We start from the raw sequence: 15,014 nt of genomic DNA on the forward strand, positions 1-15,014 counted from the left end.
CTAACAGTAATGAGACACAAGAATCTTCCTTTCTGTAAACCCAGAGTTTTGGTGAACAAGTGAGAAATAATTCATCATGGATCAAAAAAATCCCCTTTTTTTTATATCACTTTTTCATATCATATTTATAGTTTCATTATTACATGCGTATGGCCAGTACACACACACACACTCATACATATGTGCCACACTTCACTTACACACACACATGTAACCAATATGTACCAATCGCATGCATGTAGCCACTGTATGCATGCACCATGTATCATACACATAACCAATATGAATGTATACCATATTACATACATATTGGCAATAGAGCTATACACCACTTTCACATGCATAAAGCCAATGCAGAATCATACCATATTGCTTTGCATGTCCCCACTGCAAACATACACCATATTTTCCTCCTTTTTTTTCTGCAGTTCGTTTCAACCACTGATATCAAGGGTGTTTTTCTCCCCCCCAGCAAATAGCCCACTTACCGCGTCGCCTCACTGAGGTCACTGGCAACTGACAGGTCAATTGGTGGAACACTGTCCAATTTTCGGGCCACTCTGGCTGGACCTCGCGTGGCCCGACCCTGCATTTCGTGACATATGGTCGTTTTTAGATCACTTTCTTGACCGTTCAGAAATTAAGTGGACCGAGCAAAACGTTTTTCTTGTCTTGAGAGCCTTGGCTGCAACGTTCCTTGCTGGGTACAAACGTTCTGTGTTGGGTACAAACGTTCTGTGTCGGGTACAAACGTTCTGTGTTGGGTACAAACGTTCTGTGTTGGGTACAAACGTTCTGTGCAGGGTACAAACGTTCTGTGCAGGGTACAAACGTTCTGTGTTGGGTACAAACGTTCTGTGTTGGGTACAAACGTTCTGTGTAGGGTACAAACGTTCTGTGCAGGGTACAAACGTTCTGTGTTGGGTACAAACGTTCTGTTTTGGGTACAAACGTTCTAGGCTTGTGTAAGCAGTGAACGTTGGCTGGTCGACATGCAATCCCACTCACTCTGGCTTTACAGCATAAGGTGTTTTTGATGGACTCTCTATCACATCTATCTACTCTGATCATATCACTGTATCATTGAGGAATTCACTGTAGCCAAACATTTCGTAAGCAGTTCCCCCTTGTTCGCCTCTGTTCATCGTGACGTTCCGCTCAGGGTCTATTGTTCACATCCACAGAGGGATTCGTTCATCACGAAGAACACATGTTCAATATACGTGTCCACAATGCCACATAAGAGGCAGCCCCAGTCTTCATTACATCATCTCGTTACCATCACTGAACACACTGGGGAGCCTAACCACTCCAAATACCTTGACTTCGGTCATATTTTAAGGATATATGATGATTGCTAGTAGTGTTCCCTCCTCCTTCTTTGGGACTTTGGGATTCAACACCATGACTTCAGCAGACCCTGACACCCGCCACTACATCTCCGACGAAGTTCGCGAGTCGCTCTGTCTGAGTTCGAAGTGACGCCTGTGGCTCATTACGATCCCCCTCTGCATCCAGTTCATGCGAGTACTTCAAGGCGTCGGAAGATTATCGGAGCGCCCTCTTCACCTAAGACGTAACGGGATGTACGTCAGACGCAGCGATACGTCAGACGCAGCGCTACTGCTCTCAAATGGCGTAAATAGAATTCATAAAGTTCGGGCCGTCCGTCTGCGTGAGGAACCCAAGGACTCATATAAGATTTCGATGTCTCTCATGAGTTGCTGAGGCGAACGCACTGCTGAGATCGACTCTCGCAACACAGATGATCTTGAACACTTCCACGACACTTGCGGAAAAGTTACACCAAGACATAATCTCCAGTACTTAAGACACTTTAGATTAAAGTACAAAAGTAATACTTAAATGCAACATATAAATGGCACTGTTTCTTGAGACACTGACTAGCATAATGAGACTTCGAGCACTGACGCTTGCCTGTCGGGTCTACTTTAAGACGAAGGTAAGTGACCAGGTCCTTCTCAAGTCACACGACACCCACGAGAATGACAGACTCTTTCCTCGCCGCCCACTGTGGCGCCTTCAAAGACTTCCACTACCAACCTTGTTGGAGGTGGTTGGAGGTGGTTGGAGGTTGTTGTGGACATCGAAAGAGACTAAAAGCGCAAAACAGCCTGGCCACTATCTCAAAGACCTCCAGTGTGTTAAATGATGCAAATTATAATAGAAATCTTACCTACAAGTGCAGTTGGACTGGTAGTAAATGGAACAGAGATAGAGTTCAAGGACCGAATTAAGGTAAAGCAAACCTGATATTGATGGAGTAATGGAGACACAGATTACTGAAGAGATAAGATTCGACTTAATCTCTCCAGAGGGATAGGTGATAACAAGGAGGGATTGAGAAGACAGCGGAGGAGATGGGTTGGCCTTGATGAAAAGGGGTAGCCTCAGTGATAAGGGACAGCCTTGATGATAAGGGGCAGCCTTAGCTTTCAAGAGCAACAAGAAGATGACCCATTCAACCAATACCTAATGGGAAGAGTGTAAGAAAAAGAAACAAACGTTTCGCAACGATACTAATAATCTATAATGATCTAGAAAAGGTTAACATACCATAACAATGATAACAATGATAATAACATAACAATGAAGGAGCAATGACAATGGTACGCGAAGCAGCGACGCACGCACCCCACACAGGTGGTAAAGTTGTAATAACGGGAATTTCAATTAAATAAATATAAACTGAGAGTATTTTAGATTCTCACTGAGATAAGAAGTCCGGGAGACATGAGAACTAAGTGCATTCTTTATCAGTGTATCATTAAGCACGCTACAATGGGAAGGTCTGGCAATACTTCATTACTAGCTCTTATCTTCACACAGAGTAATATGGAAACTGAGGATATGAGATATGATACATGAACTGGAATGAGTGATGATGTAATGTATGAGATTAATGACTCGGTGAATGAGGAACTAACATAAACTAAGGAGGAAAACAGATTAACAGAGGATTATATCATTGTGGAAATCACGTACAGACAGACAATATGTGTAGGAGTGTGAATCCGCAAATGGGGTTCTGTACCTGTGCTGTAATCACTGTTGTGGAAGGTTCTGTGAAAAGTGCAGTGAGGAAGTTAGAGCAGAGGTACCTCATTGCTCTAAGTTAAGAAGGATGGGTTGAAAGAGAGATGTTGTCCAACACAAGACGTGAAAAAAGGAGGACAATTAAATAGCAGTATCTTATGAAAGACATGGGCGACATTACAGGAAATCAACGCCCTTCCAAAACCCCAGGAATGTTGGGGGGGAAGGTCCCTCCTTTTCCTACCTACACTACCCACAACATGATGATAGGTCTTGTCCAGTTAATGTCCAATAATCGGGAACGAAGACCAACAGTACGAGCCATGTTGGTGAGTCCCAGATTGTACCTTCTCATGTCTCTATAAACCTCGCGGGGGTTCAAAGAGAGAATGATGGAGACAGAGAAGCGTATGTAACGACCATCTCTGGCGCTCCCCAACCCTGGGATTCAACCCGTCCGTAAATAGTGTGTGAGCTGGTTGAAAGGGACGCTGAGAGTCCATCCAGCGAGTCAAAGATTTGCATAAGGGTAATTACCTTCCGTATATTGCGTTGTTGATAATAGGATTACATGCAACATGGTGTCCTCGATTACCTGACTTGACTTCTCTCTCTCTCTCTCTCTCTCTCTCTCTCTCTCTCTCTCTCTCTCTCTCTCTCTCTCTCTCTCTCTCTCTCTCTAGGTGCACGGGGGGGTGGAGGGGAGGTGGGGTGAGAGCAAGAGCAGTTTACTTGGTCAACACCCACCAGGTCCTTGTCAGCACCAGGCCCATGTCATTAATAACTCGTCCAGCTACGACAAACCATGTCTGGCCTCGTCGTCACTACCCCCCCCCCCATACACACACACACACACACACACACACACACACACACACACACACACACAGTGTATACAGACAGATTAAGAACACAGTCGCAGTGTTGTGTGTGTGTGTGTGTGTGTGTGTGTGTGTGTGTGTGTGTGTGTGTGTGTGTGTGTGTGGAGGGCAAAGACTGCATCAGATGCCCACCACAATCAACCCACCATCATGACACGGGGTGTGGTGGGTGTGTCTCTCTAGGGGGTGTCTCTGGGTAACTGGGGCTTCAACAACCCCCTTCCCCAGAGTACAGTTTAGATAGCTTTTTTCTGGGGGTGAAAGGAAGCTTACTTACCCAGTACTGAGGATCTCAAAGCTCATCCCACCCCGTTATCTGGGGGTGGTCCACAGCTGAGGCCACAGCGTTATCTGGGGTCGTTACCAGTTCAATGGTCACCGTAAGTGGTCACTGTGATTCACTCATTAAACGAACGACCTGAAGTCCTCGAGCACGACGGTACGACCCTTGAGCACGACGGTACGACCCACGAGCTCGACGGTACGACCCTTGAGCACGACGGTACGACCCTTGAGCACGACGGTACGACCCGTGAGCACGATGGTACGACCCTTGAGCACGACGGAACGGCCCTTGAACACGACGGCACGAACCTTGAGCACGACGGTACGACCCTGGGTGATCCTTAAGGGTCAGGTCAAAGGATAGGCCATCATACCCTGGAGTCGTACCGTCGTACTCAAAGGTCATATTGTCGTGCTCAAGGGTCGTACCGTCGTGCTCGAGGGTGGTATCGTCGTGCTCCTGAGGTCAATTGTCGTTACATAATCCCACTGTTTATCTCAAAGGCAATTAGACCTGCTTATTTAACATTGCCAATGTGTAATGCTCTTTGACATGACTCTGGGGGAACTTCAGCTCTATGACATGACTCTGGGGGAACTTCAGCTCTATGACATGACTCTGGGGGAACTTCAGCTCTATGACATGACTCTGGGGGACCTCAGCTCTATGACATGACTCTGAGGGGACCTCAGCCCTATGATATGACTCTGGGGGGACCTCAGCCCTATGATATGACTCTGGGGGACCTCAGCTCTCTGTCATGACTCTGGGGGGACCTCAGCCCTATGATATGACTCTGGGGGACCTCAGCTCTATGTCATGACTCTGGGGGGACCTCAGCCCTATGATATGACTCTGGGGGAACCTCAGCTCTATGATATGACTCTGGGGGGGACCTCAGCCCTATGATATGACTCTGGGGGACCTCAGCTCTATGTCATGACTCTGGGGGGACCTCAGCTCTACGGTGTGTGTCTGGGGGAATCTCAGCTCTATGGATAACTCGGGATTACCTCATCTCAGGGGGGCTATCAGCTCTACAACATGGCTCTGGGGAAGTGGGGAGGCCTCATATCTCTCTCTCTCTCTCTCTCTCTCTCTCTCTCTCTCTCTCTCTCTCTCTCTCTCTCTCTCTCTCTGGGGGGGCCAGAGCGCCAACTATCAATAGCTACAGAGACACAGCGGGTCTTATTGTTACAGGTGAGCGAGTGGATCTGTAATGTACGGGGACGTCTTTATAGCTAAGACTATAATGTCAACATAACTTGGAACAGTATGACTCTCTCTCTCTCTCTCTCTCTCTCTCTCTCTCTCTCTCTCTCTCTCTCTCTCTCTCTCTCTCTCTCTCTCTCTCTCTCTCTCTCTCTCTCTCTCTCTCTCTCTCTCTCTCTCTCTCTCTCTCTCTCTCTCTCTCTCTCTCTCTCTCCTACGCAAGGGCAAAAGGAAGTGGACGGAAGGGTGGAACGAAACGCGGCCCAGGGAAACAGAAGGTGAGATGAACAACAGAAGATGAGAAGGGAAAGAACGGGAAGAAAAACAGAAGGTGAAGAGAACAACAGGTGAGGAGAACAACTGAGAGTGAAAAGAAGAACAGATGTCTTGTAGAACAAGGTTATATGGAGCGATGAACAGAGGGTTAGAAGAACAGATGAAGATAAGAAGAACAGATGATGGAGAATGCAACAGGGGCCTGATGAACAACAGGAAGTAGGATGAATAACAGAAGGTGTGGAGAAGAGAAACAATCTGAAGAACAACAGAAACAACAGAACAACAGACATGTTCTTATGTGTACATTACATGCACATCGTATGTACATTGTGTGTACATGATGTGTACGTCAAATGTATATCATGTGCATATACCTTTCTGATGACCGTATTATGTGTACACATCTCATGTACATAGAGAAAGAAACGTGTACTAAGTGCATATCAACACAGACCAATACTTAGAGTTTACTGTATATGTAATCTCATTCGTATTTATTCTAACATGCAAAACACACACACACACACACACACACACACACACACACACACACACACACTGGAGGCACCTACTGAAACAATTCATGACCTATATAGTGAGCCTAATGACCAATTCTAACTTGACCTTTTCTATCAACATGGAATGTCTATGGCGACCAGCTGGGCAAACAAAGATAGATTCAACTCTTGAACAAGACGAGTTCTGGGCGAAGTTTGTGTGGCAGACAATCATAGAAAAGTAGTGGACATGTGTGAGAGAGAGAGAGAGAGAGAGAGAGAGAGAGAGAGAGAGAGAGAGAGAGAGAGAGAGAGAGAGAAAAGAGAGACATCTATCTTGTCCACGAAGGCGATGCAATCTGGTCTCTTTGAGAGATGTTTATGCAATCTGACGAAATCTATATTGTCTCCCAGGCTGATGATGATGTGAGAGAGAGGCTCATCAGACAACACTGATGAGAACGAAGATGCATTTGTCTGACTCCACATGTTCCTACACCTGAAGCATGATGAATCCTTGATATAAATCCTCGAAAATCAATGCGGTTTCATCGGCGTATCCCCCTTACAGCCGGGAGACCCCCACAGTCTTATAGCTGGGGGACGATAAGTCTCATTTTCGTGGACGTTAAGAGCTACTTAATGAGTCTACTTGACATTTAAGTCTCCCTTGCCTGGGCTGAGCTGAATTTCCTCTTCGTTGGTTCGCCGTTAAAAACGTTCGCCAGGAGACATTTGTTCCCCAGGATATCGATCGCCAGGTCATGATTGCATCACCGTCTTCATCATTCATCAGCCAGTCACAATACCAGGTGATGGAATGAGCCAATGAAATCATTCGCAACAGCATTTCTTCGCTTGAAAACATTTCTCGTTATTCTGAGTATAGGAAATAGAATTATGATTATCTGGTTCTCAGGTCCTTACCAAGTTATCGTTTACCTAATCTTACGTATTCTATAATTACCTTTTTATCACCATTTGTTTGTTTACCGTTTCTTAACTCAGTGAGGCACCAGTTTCATTGCTTCAGTGACGACCATGCCTGGTGATCTGGTAGCTGTATACTGTAGTGTGTACACCAGTAGTGTGTGTACCTGTAGTGTGTGTACCAGGAGTGTGTACACCAGCAGTGTATGTGCCATTAGTGTGTACACTAGGGGTGTGTGCGCCAGATGTGTGTACACCAGAGGTGTGTTCGCCAGAAGTGTGAGCACCAGAAGTGTGAGCACCAGTAGTGTATTCGTCAGTAGTGTTTACACCAGCAGTGTTTACCAACAGTGTATAAAGCCAGTTGTGTGTACATCAACAGTGTGTTTAAACCAGTTGTGTGTACACCAGCATGTGTGTACACCAGCATGTGTGTACACCAGCATGTGTACACCTATATCTCAGCTCTCACAGCACATCGTGGCGTGTTCCCATCTCACCAGGTGAGTCACGTATGTGTACATCAACACATGTTGTCAGTACGTCCCAACGAACGAGAGCTAGCGAATCACACACTGTCCTGTGTGCTGAGGGGCTCTCTCTCTCTCTCTCTCTCTCTCTCTCTCTCTCTCTCTCTCTCTCTCTCTCTCTCTCTCTCTCTCTCTCTCTCTCTTTCTCAGGCATCAAGTACCCAACCCACACACACACACACACACACACACCCATCGAAGACACAGATTCAGAATCAATATCAAAAGTCACATCAGCTGATCAGCAGTCAATTGATTTAGATTTAGTGATTTTCTTTTGTTTTGTATTTCTCTCCCATTACGTTTGAGTTGCAAGACGAAGCATCTACATCGTAAAACCTCCTGGAAAATTTATATTAGTTTCGTGCATTTACAGCGCTGGATGCATTTTTACAATTGTGTAATACAAATTAGTAACAAGGTCTCCATTCCACGTACCAGTACACAATTCACCTGGTTCATGTTCCATTCCATGGACCAGTATACAACTCACCAGCTTCACAGTCCATTCCACGTACCAGTACACAATCCACCAGCTTCACAGTCCATTCCAGACCGTGAAATGCTGTTCTTACACTGATAGTTTCACTATTCATTTCACAGCGTGAAACATGTTTCTGGTTCTGATAGATTTACGGTCCGTCATTATGTTTCTTCCTTAGTTAGTTTCAGGGTCTGTTTCAAGGTCTATTTCAGGGTCTAACCAACCATGAAACATGTTTCTTGGTTTCACAACACCATGATCCATTCCACGATATGAAACACGAATCTTTCTTCGCCAGTTTCAAGGTCCATTCGACTTTGTTTTGACGGTTTTCCTAGTTTCACAGACCATCTCGACCCTTCTCAAAGTTTCACAGACCATTTCGATGCTTTATCCACTTTCACAGACCATCTCGGTCCATCTCAAAGTTTCATAGACCATCTCGAACCTTTTCAAAGTTTCACGGACCATCCCAACCCTTTTTCCAGTTGTGCAGACCATCTCTAACCTTTCCGAGGTTTCACGGACCATGTCGACCCTGTTCAAAGTTTCACAGACCATCTCGATCCTATTCCCAGTTTCACAAACCATTCTCCAACATGTAACTCCTTTCTTCCTTCATTTCTCTCCCGCGTTTATTCCACAACACGAAGCACGTTTCATCACGGTCCATTCCACAGATGCTCTGCGTTTCGACATGTCATAACATTTTGGCTGCCTTCACCTCCCTTCCTTCACATCCCTTCCTTCACCTCCCTTCCTTCACCTCTCTTCCTTCACAGCCGATCCTTCACTTGTGCGTTTCGACATGTCATAACATTTTGGCTGCCTTCACCTCCCTTCCTTCACCTCCCTTCCTTCACCTCCCTTCCTTCACCTCCTCTCCTTCACCTCCCTTCCTTCACCTCCCTTCCTTTACTTGTGCGTTTCGACATGTCATAACATTTTGGCTTCCTTCACCGCCCTTCCTTCACCTCCCTTCCTTCACCTCCCTTCCTTCACCTCCTTTCCTTCAAATCCCTTCCTTCACCTCCCTTCCTTCACTTGTGCGTTTCGACATGTCATAACATTCTGGCCTCCTTCACCGCCCTTCCTTCACCTCCCTTCCTTCACTTGTTTACCTTCAGTGGATGGGGGAAAAAAACTTCAGTGGTACAGTGACACCCATTCCGTTCCCCCATCCCAGAATCTGGTGGGGGGAGACACCATGAGCCTCGCTCGTCTGCCACTTCACCACCACTTCGATAAGTCTTGCCAAAGTTTACACCGGGCTCTGAACCACGCCACCAGCTGGCACTGCTGCTCGTCCTCCTGCTGCTGCACAGCCAGCAGTGCCTCACTGTTAGCCGGCAGTGCTTCACTGTTAGCGTACGATGCTTCACTGTCGGTCTGTAGTGCCTCACTGTTCGATTCCAGTGCTCCACTGTCAGCATCCACTGCTTCGCCGGCAGTGCCTCACTGTTAATTTATGATGCTTCACTGTCGGTCTGTTGTGCCTCACTGTTCGATTCCAGTGCTTCACTCTTAGCATCCACTACTTCGCCAGCAGTGCTTCACTGTTCACTTATGATGCTTCACTGTCGGTCTGTAGTGTCTCACTATCCGATTGCAGTGCTCCACTGTCAGCATCCACTACTTCGATGCCAGACTACAGTACCATAGTTTCAGCTTGCAGTGCTTCACTGTCAGCCTGCAGTGCCTCATTATCAGCCCAGAAGTCCCACATTGCCTGTAGTACCCTAGTGTCAGCCTGCAGTGACTCAGTCCCAGCCTGCAGTGCTTCATTGTCAGCCTATAGCACTTCACTGTTATCCTGCAATGTCACAGTATTTCCCTGCAGTGCTTTACCGTCAGCCTGCATTACCTCAGTGTCAGCCTGTAGTGCTTCAGTGATAGATTGTTCTGCTTCACTATATGCCTACAGTGCATCACTGTTGTCCCGCAGAGCTTCACTGTAAACCTGCCGTGCCACAGCGTCAGGTTGCAGTGCCTCGCTGTCGCTTTACAGTGCTTCAGTTTCCCTGAAGAGCCTCAGTGTCAGTCTGCAGTGACTCAGTATCAGCCTGCAGTGCCAATATCACTCTGCATTGCCTTTATACTACTTTGCAGTGCTCCACTGTCAGCCCACATTACTTCAGTGACTGCTCGTCGTACCACACTATCACTGACCCTCACCGTCACTGCTCATAGTGCCACACTATCACTGTCCCCCATCGTCACTGCAGACCTACAGTGTCATCCTCCGATGCTTCACAGTCACCCAGCAGTGCCTCATCGTCAGGCCGCAGTGCTACAGTGCTGTCCTGCAGTGACAACATCAGCCTGTACTGTTTAACTGTCAGCCTCCATTGTCCTTATGTTTTTACAGTGCCACAGTGCCATCCTGCAGTGACTTAACATCAACCAGTACTGTTTCACTGTCAGACTCCATTGTCCTTATGTCTACTTTATTGCTACAGTGCCATCCTGCAGTGACTTAACATCAACCAGTACTGTCTCACTGTCAGACTCCATTGTCCTTATGTTTACCACAGTGCCACAGTGCCATCCTGCAGTGACTTAACACCAACCAGTACTGTCTCACTGTCAGACTCCATTGTCCCTCTGTCTACTTCAGTGCTACAGTGCCATTATCTATATCACCATCTCGTCTTTCTGGGGATGACAATGGCAACTGGACGCCCTACGACCCACGTCAACACTTTCTGTGCCTTGGGCCCTCTATGTCAACCGTCAGTGTCAATATCTATGTCAATTACATATGGTCCAGTGCTCCTCTGTGTGGCGCCTGGCACATCTGTGGCATCTATGTCAACAAAGCTTTTGACATAGTGCCTTTCATACCACCACAGTCCAACATAGAATATACCAAATATTTTATAATTTGCTTGGCTCTTTACATATGCAAATGAGCCTCATTTCCTTTGCCTCCATGAAATGTCTCATTAATATTTTCTTCATTAAAAGCAATTAATATCCAGTGTCAATATTGCATATTAATCATAATTCCCCTAAAGAGTACTTAATGATGATCTTGATTAATGTAAGAGGTGATTAAAAGACTTACCTCTGTCTTCAGGGAATGACGTAGCCTCCACGTATGTACGTGGGTATGTACGTGGATGCCACTGAAGAATAGGTGGGTATCACTGAGGTATAGGTGGGTAACCACTGAGGAATAGGTGGGCAACCACACTGACAAGTAGATGAGGAAACCACTGAGGAATAGGTGGGCAACCACTGAGGAGTAGATGAGGCTACCACTGAGGAATACGTGAGCAGCCACTGAGGAATAGGTGGGTAGCACTGAGGAACAGGTAGGCAACCACTGAGGAACAGGCAAGAAGCACTGGTAGTAAGTGGGCAACTACCGTGGAATAAGTGGGCAACCACTAGGGAATAGGTGGGCAGCACTGTACAAGCGGGCACCACTTAAGAACAAGTGGGCAGGACTGGGGGGGGAGAGGGGAAACGGGTGCGCAAACCACTGAGGAATAAGTGGGGCAAACCAGTGAAGAACAGGTGGGGTGTGTGTGTGTGTTCGTTCACCACTGAGGACACTGCACTAGTGGGGGCGTAGTGTCACCACTGCTTGGCCTCAGCCAGACAGGACGGACACAAGGTTTACACTCAGCCGCTGCTCAGCGCTGACTGAGGCCAGAGCTGTGGTCGAACCCACCCAAAGGAAATGGTCGCGCTCGCCTCTCCTGCCGCCGGTGTGTGTGTGTGTGTGTGTGTGTGTGTGTGTGTGTAGTGGGGGCATAGGGGTTAATGTAAGAGAGGGGAGGTGTGTGTGTGTGTGTGTGTGTGTGTGTGTGTGTGTGTGTGTGTCTGTCTGTCTCTCTGTCTGTCTGTAGATAATCTCTGACTACAAATGGAAGTACACTATTTTAATCTCAATCCATCTGTAAGTCAATATCTAACGACATATATATAAGAATATACTTACACACGTTCACACGTGTCTACTTACAACAGCCCGTGTACGTAAGTCTCGTGACTCCGTGTGTATTTCGGGGTCCGTGTACGTAGACATACGTGGGGGTGGCGGGCCTATCTGTATTCCAGGAGAGAATGGAATAAACTAGACCAAAGTTAGGAGAGGGAGTGACACAGTGCTTTGTAGTGTTCCCTTTTGACGACGAATGTAGTGGGAGAGACAGGGAGAGGAAGAGGAAGAGGGGTGGGAAGGGACGGAGAGAGAAATAGGGAAAGAAAGAGCGAAAAGGGAAGTGTAAAGAAAGATGATGGTGAGTGAGGGGGGAGAGAGATAAAGTTCGAGTACGAGACAATGAGTGAGGAAAAGTGTCTCCCAGTCTCTGGAAGAGATGTGTTTCCACGTCCCTGGAGTGTCTTCTTCCAGTCTCTGGAAGAGGAGAAGTGTCTCGCCCACTCCCTCGAGTGTCTCCCAGTCTCGTGAAGTGGAGAAGTGTCTCTAAGTCTGTGAAGTGTCTCTCTGTCTCAGAGGGGCTTCCTTAATCACGATGGTAATGTAAACAATCACGGTAGATATTGCCCAGATTAATGGCAGTTCCAGGTGGCCGAGCCTAATTGTCTCGCTGGAAAGTTAATTAAGGTCCTCAGGCGATTTTAATTTACGTTATTTCTGCTTCAAGATGGAGTAATGCTCCCAGCGATACTGGCCACTGCTGCTGCCGCTGCTGGAAAGTCCAGAGCGACCGTGCTCTGGAAGAGGGCAGATTATTAATACCTACTGCTGCTGCTGCTGCTGCTGCTGCTGTGGAAAGCCTGGAGCAACCGTGGTCTGAAAGAGGGCAGACTATTAATGGTTGCCGCTGCTGGAAAATCTGTAAAGGCCGTGACCCAGCAAATATTGGCAACTACTTCTGCTCCCGCTGCAGCTGGAAGGTCTGGACCAGCCGTGATCTGGAAAAGGGCAGGGGGCCACTTAGCTCAAGACCGAGACAGAGTATGAATTAAGAATTACCGTTCACGGACAGCTCGGTACATCCAGAGTCGCTACGTTCATTCCAGAGTTCTCCTCCTGGGCGGCTGCTGCTGTTCACCAGCACAAGTGTAAAGAAAGACAATAGCTGCAAGAGTTAAATGAGGGGAATTTACAACCGGAGCGCCCAATTTACAGCAGGGGTGACCTGTTTAGACGGGGAGAGAAGCAGCTTCGAAAGTTTCTGTAGCCAGAGTGTTGTGTAAGGAACGAACTAGAGGTCCCTCGATCCCTTGTTGTATTGGGTTGGGGAGGATATGGGACAAGCCTCGACGTAAGGGGCTGTCCCTTTGCTACCCATCCCAGAGAATCCCACTTTTCCAGTTCGTTGCTGAGAGGAGGTAATGGAAGGGGGATTCCTCCAGTGGCTGCTACCAAGACTGCCCATAACTTGGGTTCCTGGAATGGAAGTACAAGACGGTTTTAACACGTATGGCTGAGACATTGTACGGATATTGCCTGGTGGCATAAAAGGGGAGTAGACTTTATCACACAGACGAGACAGACTAGTGGCAATGAGAGATAAGAAAGGAAAAGAGATAGGACACAGAAGAACAAAACATCAAACCCCAAATGAAACGAGCAAAATCAAGATGGAACCGATAGACAAATGAAGAAGAGAGACATATGAAGTAAATGACAGAGACTCATGGAAGACAGTAAATGAACGCTGCATAAACAGCTGGGGGACCACCAACCCCATCTTCAGTCGCAAAGCTCCCTCCCCTTTCCCGTCATTACTGGAAGAACATGCTTGGGCTATAATGAGAACTGTGTGCCGCTGTGTAGGAAGTTTGCAGCGTGATGTCAGTGCAGAGTGACATCTCGCTCCCTGTGTGAGATGAGGCAGTAAACGAATAGATGGACGGATGTATAGTGTCTGGCATGTTATCTTAATAACTCACCCCAGCTTGCGTCTTAGGTGTGATGGAAGGAGGAAAATGTTCCAATATATATGCTGTACCTTCAAAGAGACCACAGGACCAATATCTCATGACATCCAATCCTGGAGAGAGATGCAGAGCCAATCTCTCATGACGGCCAAGCCTTGAGAGAGACCACAGAACCAATCTCTCATGAGAGCCAATCCTGGACAGAGACCACAAGATCAATCTCTTATGACAGCCAATCCTGGACAGAGACCACAAGATCAATCTCTCATGACAGCCAATCCTGGAGAGAGACCACAGGACCAATCTTTCATGACAAGTCTGGAGAGAGACTACGAGACCAATCTCTCATGACAGCCAACCCTGGAGAGAGACGTGACATTCTTAAAACTTGTTCCAGCCATACTGGCGACTTGCAAACTCATCCTCTGGCCTCACTCTATTCATCCAAACTCTGCTCCAATGTTTTCGTCCAGGAATTTAGGTTGCGAAAGAAAAAAATATTAACGACACTCATTTATTTCTTTCACTTCTTAGAGGGCACGAATTTGCAATTGCATTATGATAAAACTATTAAAAAATCTTGTGCCTTGATAATATGCTTCGCTAACCCCAAAACAAAATGTGTATTTTGCATTCCTAATACCAAGAATCTTGTTGCGAGAGAGAAGAAGAGAGCACAAGTAGCCTAAGGAAATAAGAACTTCGACCAAATGAGCCAATGTTTGGCAAGTTTTGTTCCAAAGTTGTCCTGTTGTTGCCCCGAAAGTTTGGGTGTAAACAAGGGTGACTGTCCTAGCAGTTTGGCTCATCGGTCTCACCTTTACTGGTTTTATCATTCATGGGTATACATGGGAAGATTAGGACACACGAGAGATAATGGTCTATGAAGAGGTTATCTGCTGAAGGATAGGGATAGTGCCCCACATCCCTGGTATACGTGGTTAGAAGAGACGATAGTACAGCAGAAGGCTCCTCCCCACCCACCACTATAGATGGAGG

The 15,014-nt window shown here is 46.9% G+C and overlaps 2 protein-coding genes across 2 annotated transcripts in view; one reads left to right on the top strand and one right to left on the bottom strand.

The window, feature by feature from the left end:
- The window catches only part of LOC139766102 (nephrin-like), a 199,501-nt gene extending 187,716 nt beyond the window's left edge, over window positions 1–11,785 (bottom strand). The window contains exon 1 of the mRNA XM_071694263.1: window positions 11,224–11,785. The gene's annotated coding sequence lies outside the window, so the exon portion shown is untranslated. The remainder of the gene's footprint in view (window positions 1–11,223) is intronic.
- NC2alpha (negative cofactor 2 alpha) overlaps window positions 1–15,014 on the top strand; it is a 347,119-nt gene that overhangs the window by 218,163 nt on the left and 113,942 nt on the right. The window lies entirely within an intron of this gene.

This window comes from Panulirus ornatus, chromosome 57 (assembly GCF_036320965.1).
Source record: "Panulirus ornatus isolate Po-2019 chromosome 57, ASM3632096v1, whole genome shotgun sequence".
NCBI lineage: Eukaryota > Metazoa > Arthropoda > Malacostraca > Decapoda > Palinuridae > Panulirus > Panulirus ornatus.